Consider the following 9,602-nt stretch of genomic DNA (forward strand, 5'->3'; position numbering starts at 1 on the left):
TTAAAGGTGAGATGAAGAACATCTGCCTAGTCTGTGTCCTTTCTGTGCCTCTGACTGTCTCCTGAGGACACAAAGTCAAAGCTAACTTGAGCTCATGGGATCTTTTACATGAGCTGTCCCTAAGAGTTCAAGGTGCAAGGAGGTTACTTCAGGGTGCAGGCAGATGGAGTGCTGGAGTGCTCCAGACTACAAGATATTTCTGTAAATGAGGGGGCTTTCTGATATGATCACCCAAATTTTTTCACAGGGGCAGAGAGCCCTTGCTGCATTTGTAGTCAGACCCTATTTTGGATCACCAGGAAATACATTCCTTTACCCACGCAGTAAATTAAAAAAACATACACAGATCTACAGAGCCATTTATGTAAGCATTACAAAATTGTGATTGTCAGGAAGCCTTGCATTTAAACCTTCATTCCTGATTAGAAGATGTCATGCTGAGTACTTCAACTCACTTTGCACTTCAAATCAAGCTATTATTAGGACATCTGTCCGTTCACTCTTACTTAATGAGAACTGTTTTGTAGAGATGCAATAATGATGCTTCAATATAAAATTTCAGATAAAAGTCTAATTTTGTTAGGCATCTCCTCACAAAATAAAATAGTGAATTCTGCTTCTGCAAAGCTTGAAGAACACTGAGAACATTGATGTAAATCTGGATCTTGCCATATTCCCTCGAGCATAACTTTGTAACTCCCACATGGAGCTTGGCCCGTCCTCCATCCCCGCTGGATTAATGAAATGCTGCAGTGCACATGGAATGTGTGTTCATTTAGACCAGAGGATGTAGCCTTTGGGACACTCAAAGGAGCATGCCAGACAATCACAGAATACTTTGGGTTGGAAGGAACCTTTAAAGGCCATCCAGTCCAACCCCTCTGCAGTGAACAGGAGCTTCTTCACATGATCAGATTGCTCACAGCCCTGTCCATCCTGATCTGGAATGCTTCCATGGATGGGGAATCTACCATCTGGACAACCTGTGCTAGTGTTTTACAACACGTATAAAAAAATTTCTTCCTTCTTATGATTTAGGAGGAAGACCAGAAAATACAGGCTTCTAGCACTTGAAATTCAGTAGGATTTGCTCATCTCCTTTCTTAGTTTTGGGAAAATTATTACATGCTAAGGAGCATTGCCAAAATGGTCCATAAAGCTGGGATTCAGGAGGACAATGCAGACAGCAGTGCATGAAGACAGGAGTGCTCCTGAGACCAGGACCCACTGGAGATAACTTACACAGAACCACATGGGAGCCATCAGCCAGGTTGGACTGAAATTTCTCTGCAGTAGCCCATTCACTGGGAATGACCAGTCCTCAGCTTGATGCAGTGGTCATTGATTTCAGAGCTTTTCGGTGAGCTTGAAAACCCTGAACTGATGTTATTGAGGTCACCCTGTATGAAAAAAAAAAAAAATTCCCAATGTTCTCAGTATATTTTATCAGCATTACTACAGCAAGGTCTGCTCTCATCACCACAACATCAGGGACCTGCAGCACCTATGACACTACATTTCTTTGCAAAGAGTGTCTGCTCTTCTTGGCAGTGGTAACATCCACTGCCCTTGGGTTATGCTTGGTGGAATATTATATCTTATTTCTCCTACTTTAGCTTCTGTGGGAGTATTGCTTTTGTGACAGCTAGCAAAATCATAGGGATTATAGGAACAAGAAACTGTTGAAGGAATAGTATTTTTGTTTGTTGTATTCCTTAATTTGAAGTATGTAGGGTCCAAAATGCATGAACTGAATCTACAGTCTACCATGGCTAAGATTAAAATGGAGGCAGACAGATTGAAAAATTGCTGGAGTTAAACTTACAATTAAGCAAATTCTCTTAGATGCTCTCATATCTCTTTGGAAGACAAGAGAAAGGGGAAATTATAAAGGGAAAACACAGTGACTTAATTTCAGATAGAAAAGATAATGCTGTATAAAGAAATGAGAAGTAGTTTAATAATATTTACTTTAAGTATGTATCTACAGACAGTCATGCAGATAATGCTCATAAAAAAAAGTAGAAAATTCTTTTTAGTGCAAATTGTTATCCAGCTGACTTGCTCAATTTTGTGTCACTTGTATGTGGAGAGTGATTTATTTGTGAGTTTTTTGCAACACCATTTGTTTTTAACATTTGAAATGCCAATGATAATTAGTGTCTTCTGTGAAATGCCAGCAAAACAAAATCCAGGGAGCAATTGGGATGATAAGAAAAATCCCCTGATCCTAAACTGGACCATGCAGATTATTTTTGGAAGGATATGCTTTACTCTAGCTCCTCAATACATATGGGGACACCTGTGCTAGAGTAGAGTCCCTTCATTATTGACAAAAGCCACTGCACAGCCCTTTCCTTGTGATGGGACTTTAAGCAAATGGTGCTGCAAGAAGAGTGAGTGTGGAGAACATTGACCTCTGGCTGCCTCCTCCCCCTGGGTAAATCCGGTTTGTGTATTACAGGTCTCAGCAGCCCAGAGGAAAACTGCCAATGTGCAAAATTTCATTAACTTGCAAGGCAGCAAGGCAGAGTCCCCCAGGCCAAACTGCAAATCTTCAAATCATGGTGTAAGGTAGAGGTGAATAATAAAGTAGTGGAAAAGGAGAACAGAGGGAGCAGTACTGATGGTTCCCATCACTCCTTGTTGAGTCCACTGAAATACCCAGGAACATAGCCTTGGTTTTGGGTGAGTGGGAACACTCTGGACCCAGCTTCTCCAGGCCTTCCTCTGTGCAGGAGATTTGCTGGCATTGTCACAGCCATTGACTGCAGGAAGAAAGCTGCACAAAGAAGAAAAACTCACTCTATTGCAGCGCTGAATACTTCTAAGAAGAGAAACTACTACCTAGCCATGTCTGCACTTCTGCTCTACTGCCTCAAAAAGGTAAGAGCTGTAAGTGTGTCACTTTTAAAGTACCTTGAAAGTATTGTCTGACATTGTGGTTTCCTTGGAGGCTATGCTGCTGATTACCTGCATATTAATAATAATGATTTATTCTGCTAAGGGAGTTCTCTTTAAGAAAGAAATAGTCTGTGGTTTACAAGCTTTCTCAGCCTCTCTATCAAAGTCCTAGGGAAGCATAAGGATTTGAGCTTCCATGTACCAAAATCTGATGGAAAAGTTCATATACCCTCTGAAAAATATCACTCACACTTCTTCACACATTGCCAGTGTGTGCAGCGCTTTCCACTCTGTGAAATGATAATAAATGATAACAGAGCAGGTTGCTAAGAGATAACATAGCTTGCCAAAAGTGTGCAGACATAACCAAATTAAGACACTGTGCACCCTGAAGTTTTCAAGCTACCTTGGCAACACTAATGAATTTTTAATGGTTGAAAGGCCCAGAACAGTTTAAGCTTCTCTTTTTTAAACAAACTTTGAGCAACCTTTGCTCGGATTAAACACAGTCTCCTACCTCTTTTTGCTTTTGCAATAGATTTTTTTTCTGGGTTGAATGCAATAATGAATTATTTCCTCTGATTCATGGGTAGAAAATCCTTCCACAAGTCTTTTCATTTTGACACTAAAAAGGAACCCACAGTGTGGAAATCCAGGCTGAGTCAGCCTTTACACCAGTTTCTGTGAAAGAATCATCCTAATTTCCAATTATCTAAAGCAGTGGCTGCTAAAGTATTGATGCTTCTAGTTACAGACATCAGAAATTAGTTACTGAGGCAAATTGCCTTGCTGTGCTTCCATTTTCAAATGTAATTCCACTGAAGGGACTCTTGGTTTTCTCATTAAGACCTTTTTTTCAGAAGGCTGAGAGCTATCTTGGACATGCAGTTCTCTTGAAAAATGATGTTTTATGGGGCAGGAATTAAAGAACTCAGAATATTGTGGTTCTGTCTGAGGCCACTACTTGACATCACTCTGAATAGGTCTTCTGCAGGGGTCTTAGCTTAACAGGGCCAGCTGATGGGTCAAGTCAAGGTAAGTCAAGTACAGACTTTTTGGCTCTAGTAATGAGTGCATGACGAGCACAGCAAAGTGCTGTGATTACAGGCAGGTGTTGTTGAACTCCAGAGCTCCTGTCCTAAAATCAGTTCTGACAGGCTAATTCTGGGCTTCTAGAACATCAGGAAAGCAGTGAATGATCTGTAGGTAGGGCCCCATAAGTTAATTTGTTTAACCTTATTTGTGTGCTTCTAGCTTCCTGAATTAGGCACACAATTGTCTGTAAAATGTGTAAGGAAAAAATGAGAGTTACAAACCCACACCCTGTTGGGCAACTGCCGTATGCTGGTAGAAACACTGAGTGGGTAAACGTGGACTTAATTTTATCTGCCAGCAGCTCAGATGTCAGATGTGTGGCTAAGAAAGAGCTCACATCCTATTTAGCACGTGTAGCTCATGGTAGGGAATTGTGTGAATGCCATCTCTTCTCATAGGTGAAATGAGAGAAAAGAGGACAGCTCTTCTCACCCTGTACCCCTGTCCAGGAATACAAAAGCACCCAGGCCCAGATCCAGCATCTCACCCTGCCTGCTCTGAATGCAGCCAGGGTTTGAGCCTGACTCTTGATGAGAACAGTGAGAAATGGGAAAGCTTGGGTGAGGTGCCCCAGATGGGAGTCCTGCCCTGAGTCAGTCCTCTGGGCTGGGGAGGAATGTGCTGGTTCTGCTCGTGTGTTCAGCAGCTCACATGACCTGAACCAGCATTTAGAGAAGCTTCAGAGCTTCACTTCTGAGGATTTTTGAACAAACAGGAATGAGAAATCTCTGTGTTAGGCATCACCTCAGAGATGTCTTGGAGGACCTGGGTATTTACATTTGTCTGTTCATCTGGTCTTAGGTCACACACTTTGTTCAACAACTGTTCTCAAATGTAGTAACTTCACTACTCTAATGAGACAGGGTCCCTGGTGTTGTGCAAATGTACTGCATGAATATAACTAAACATAAAGTGCACCTGCCCTCCCTCAATTGCACTTACCCAGACAAATAACATCCTCACACTTGCAAACCATTTGGAGCTGGCAGATGCTGCTTTCTCACAGTTACCTGTGTGTGCAGGGTTTGTGTACATGATGGGAATGCTGCTCTTCCAGAGATGGCTCACAAAGGAGTGGGAGACCTCAATTGCCATCAGCATTTAGGGAGAAATAATTGCTAATCTTTTAGGATCCACAAAATGGCAGCTCCATGGCTTTATTCATCCCATTCTAAAATGGGCCAGTAACACTTCCTCTCAGAAGTCTTCATGTATGGGATTAACACAAATTGAGTGGAAAGCTATAAAGAAATAAAAAGGCAACAACAAACAACAATACTGACAAAATAAGAAGCATTTTGGGGCAATCTCAAATCACTTAATTATTCAGAAATATTTTCTCAGACACTTTCCCTGATCTATTTTTCTATTTTCTATTTAATATCAGACATCTTCTTTCAGTATCTTAATTAGTCCATCCATAAATATGGATTGGTTATTATATATTGAAGTAATACCACACTAATCCTTTTTATATTATCTTTCACCTTAAGACCAGCGATTTCTTTATTTTGAATTAGTTCTTTTTTGTTATAGTTTAGCTTAGAAATTTTGTGCAATAAGTGGTTTAAATAATTACTACTTTCCTTTTTTTTTTTTGGCTCTGTTTCTTCATTAGTACTTTTGGAACTTGTCAACTTCTTTCGACTTTTATTTGTACTTTATGATTAAGAGAAAGTAAATTTTGCTTGTAATCCAAACACATCTTTAATATAAAAAAAGTCTTCTGCTCAAGCAGGAAAAATGTGTCTATGTGTGTGGTCACACTATGAACAAACTGCCTGTAATGTGTGTATTTTTAATATTCAAGACATCAAATATAAAGTGGCATGCATTTCTTGGTATGATAAAATAGCTTTGCTGTGCATTTGAGAAAATCCCTCCAAAGATTTCCTTCCAGTCTTCTGAACCTCTCTGAGGCTCTTAAATTAGTGCACAGGTTTCCCAATGGATGGTGACAGAATGAAGCACAGATTTGTTCATCTCTCTGTATATATTCCCACTGAAAGCTGTAACACAAACTCTGGGGATGAGATGCCAGAGAGACTCTCACTGTCTCTATTTCTAGTTTCTTATGCTCTTTCATCAAGGATTTGTAACTGTCACATACAAAATAGCAGGAAAAAGAGTTTTGGTTTGCTAAATAGTGTTTGGCTTTAGATTCTACCTCCATGCAACTAAAGACACTTATATTAATATATATTTTTAAAAACACTCTTTATTTTAATCTTGAGAAGATAAACAAAACTAATACAGTTAAACACAGAAAAAGGACTACATAAGAAGTTTTTTTCATACATCTGGTAGGAGAAAGTAAATTTTTTTTGAGTCATCTGAAAAGCAAAATTCTTTGAAAGCTTTTAAGAACTAGGATAAAAAAGGATTGATCAAAAGCCCCTAAGTAATATTCTAGGATTTCAAGTCAAATGCTTTCAGCAAATAGCAGAAAGTCCTATAACAACAACAACCAATTCAATTAATAATATCCATTAGTTGAAATCTAAGGAAAAAGTTCTGTGAGATATCACTTTAAATTATAATTTTTTAAAAATTTTGTCAGTTAGGGTAATGTGTTGCAATATACTGGCAAAAATAATTAAATTCTCTTGCATTTCTACTGCCAGGCCTTGGCTCCAGCTGAGAAAAGTGTCCAGAAAGGATCCAGGGCTAGTGGGATTCAGTGGACATTTTGGTATGTAGCAAAAGAAGGGACAATATCAGATTCAGAAAACAGAAAACATTTTAATTGAATCCAGCTGTAATCCCATCAAAGTCACCATTCCTCTTTGATTTGAACCAGAAGGCTAATTGCTGCTAGATTTCCAGCTCCCTCTGGGAATGAGCTGTGTGGAGACCCTTGAACCATTGGCTTCTAATTCTGATTCAGGTCTGTTTTGGGTCTGCCCATCAGATGGGTATGATCCAGTAGCTAATGGAGAGATGCAGGCAGAGCAAGATTTGAGAGAAATCACCTTCTTCAGGCACCGCGTCTCCTTTCTTTATCTCTGAGCTCTTGATTTTGGCTATGACATTGTGATGAAGTACAGTACTGGAGCAACAAACAATCTTTGACATTCAAAATCAGTTGACATAACTTCTCTGGTCAGGAAATCCCATCATAAAGCTTTCCTCCTGGACAGAAGAATGCAGGTTGAGATTAGACTGCAGCAATCACGTTGAGATGCTGAACAGGCCCTTGGAGTCCTCTGGAGAATTTGCTGTTCACACATTGCTGCAGCATGTCAAAGTGTTCTGCCGGTTATTTGGAGAAGGGAAGGCTTGCAGCTGTGTTGGGACAGGTGGAACAGAACTCAGTGCCTGCATTGGTAGCTTGGAAATGTGAGAGCAGGAGTTTGTGATTGTCACCCCACTCCCCATCCCACCACAGCTGCGTGGAGCAGGAGGGGCTACCCTCACTGCCTGGGAGCCCCAGGACTTTGCAGAGGCCTACAGCCAGTGTGCAAAATTCCTTCTAGGCATGGTGGGAACCCAAGGAAAGAGAGCTCACAGGGCCAGAATAACAGCTTCAATCCCTTTCATTCTATTTGGTCCTGGAGGAAAAGAAAGTCCAAGTCAGCAAGAAAAAAAGTAATGATGAAAAGGTCATCCATTTGTACAAAGACACTGTTCTTGTAGCTCCTTCATTTTCTCAGTCTGCAATTTTGGAGAAGACTAATAGCTAGATTTTCTTTAAAACAGATTTGAAGACCTTTAGGGTCAAAGGAATTCACAATTTCACATTTCTAGTATTTTTTTTTCTCATTCTTGTTAGTTTAGGAGAACATAAAAAGAGTTTTGTTTAAATGTACTTAACAAAGAAATCCAAGTCACCTCGGGCTGGAATTTGAAAGTCTGAATTAAATTCAGATGAATTTTTAAAGATATATTCATAATGCCTTAAAGGGTTTGTGTATGAGGAATGTTTTTATTTTTTTCCACAGTCCTTCCAAGAGCATAAGTATCACATCCTTTTTCTTTAGACTAGTGGCCTATTTTCTCCTTGATGTATCTTCTCATTTAGAATTCTAAATCTAATGATTTTTTTCCTCATGCTGACAAAGAGAATAAAAGGCTCTACAATGTTTTCTTTAACATTTTAAAATCTCAAACAAACACGAAAACTGCAAGAAGTCACTTTAAAAGGAGTTATATTAAATAAATGTTACAGCAGAATTGGGTCCTTCTCCTGAAAGTAGAACAAAAGAAAATGAAAAAAAGCTCTTCAAATAAGCATTGAATTTCCCCAGGTGAAGATGAAACACTGACTGTTATCTCCAAAGCTATTTATGTTAGTCAAAATGTTGTGCCCTAAGAACCTGAACATCCTAGTGTTTGGAGATCAAAAATGGAGCTTTAATTTTACCTTGCGCCCAACCAATGGCCCTAGAAATTGAGCAGCGTGCTGCCAGCTGCCTATTCAAGCACGATGCATAGCAATGGAAAAAACCTCTCATGTTCCTTCTTTCCTAGGTACCTGTGTGCTGTGCATACATCTCATCACAGCCAGTCAAAATCCTTTCCCACCAGTCTAACAAATGTATATTCTTGCTTCACAAATCCCAACCCATGAAAAATAGATATTACTTCCTTTCAATGTCCCCCTTCGTATCTGGAAGTATCTCTTTCCAAAAATTCCTTGGTTTTATTTTTTGTCATTACAACAGTTGCTAACAGAAACACAAGAGTGAAGGTTTATAACAGCTTGCATTATACCATCTTGTTTCAGAATTTTTTTCTGCAGAGATAAAACTTTCCCAAATTTCCCATTGTAAAAATAAATTTTCCCAGGCTTGGTTATATTTAAAAGCGAAATTATTTGGAAAGTTTGAGTTAAATCTCATAAGTGGCTTTTAAATGAGGGGAGAATGAGAAGCATAGGAAACTTGGTAAGGTCACAGGATGTGATCCTGCTCCCACAGACATCGGCAACAATGTTCCCAAAGTCCTCCCAGAGGATCTAGAACCAGGGACAGGGGCTGTTGCTTTGCATTCTTTGTATAGGCAGAGTTGCCAAAGAGTCTTGGCGCAGCACTGGTGTGAAGTACAAATCCCAAACTCAACAAGGCAATATGATCCTGTACAGATCACCACAGCCTGGATGAACCACTGAGCTACACACATGACCCAAGACTCCAAAGCTATTTGGTTCTCACTCAGCAAAGCCCTGCACAGTAAACTTGCCTGTTTATCGTGGGTGGAAGAAAGCAGAACATTCACCAGACCCTTGTTTTGTGGCTTTCCATACCTTTGCTTTTTCCTGATGCATTTTCACTTAAAAAGGAGAAAAGAAACCAACCAGCCACCACCACCACTAATAATGGTAACAAAACCAGCAAATATGTTAATAATAGAATATAATATAACATAATCTAATATAACATAATATAATAAATATAATATAATAAATATAATATATATTTATAATATAATATAATATAATATAATATAATATAATATAATATAATATAATATAATATTATATTATATTATATTATATAATATATAATAAATATATTATAATATGACACAAATAATAATATATAGTACAATATATTAATAATACATATTAAGTATTATTTATATGTTAGCTATATTATAATATA

General features: G+C 38.8%; 1 long non-coding RNA gene across 1 annotated transcript; it reads left to right on the forward strand.

The window, feature by feature from the left end:
- The first annotated feature begins 2,483 nt into the window (after positions 1-2,483).
- Positions 2,484-9,328, forward strand: LOC137478298 (uncharacterized). The gene is made up of 3 exons (XR_011001496.1): positions 2,484-4,268; positions 6,624-6,691; positions 7,772-9,328. It is a non-coding gene; the product is annotated as an uncharacterized lncRNA (long non-coding RNA).
- Positions 9,329-9,602: the final 274 nt, after the last annotated feature.

Source organism: Anomalospiza imberbis, chromosome 8 (genome assembly GCF_031753505.1).
Source record: "Anomalospiza imberbis isolate Cuckoo-Finch-1a 21T00152 chromosome 8, ASM3175350v1, whole genome shotgun sequence".
Lineage (NCBI taxonomy): Eukaryota > Metazoa > Chordata > Aves > Passeriformes > Viduidae > Anomalospiza > Anomalospiza imberbis.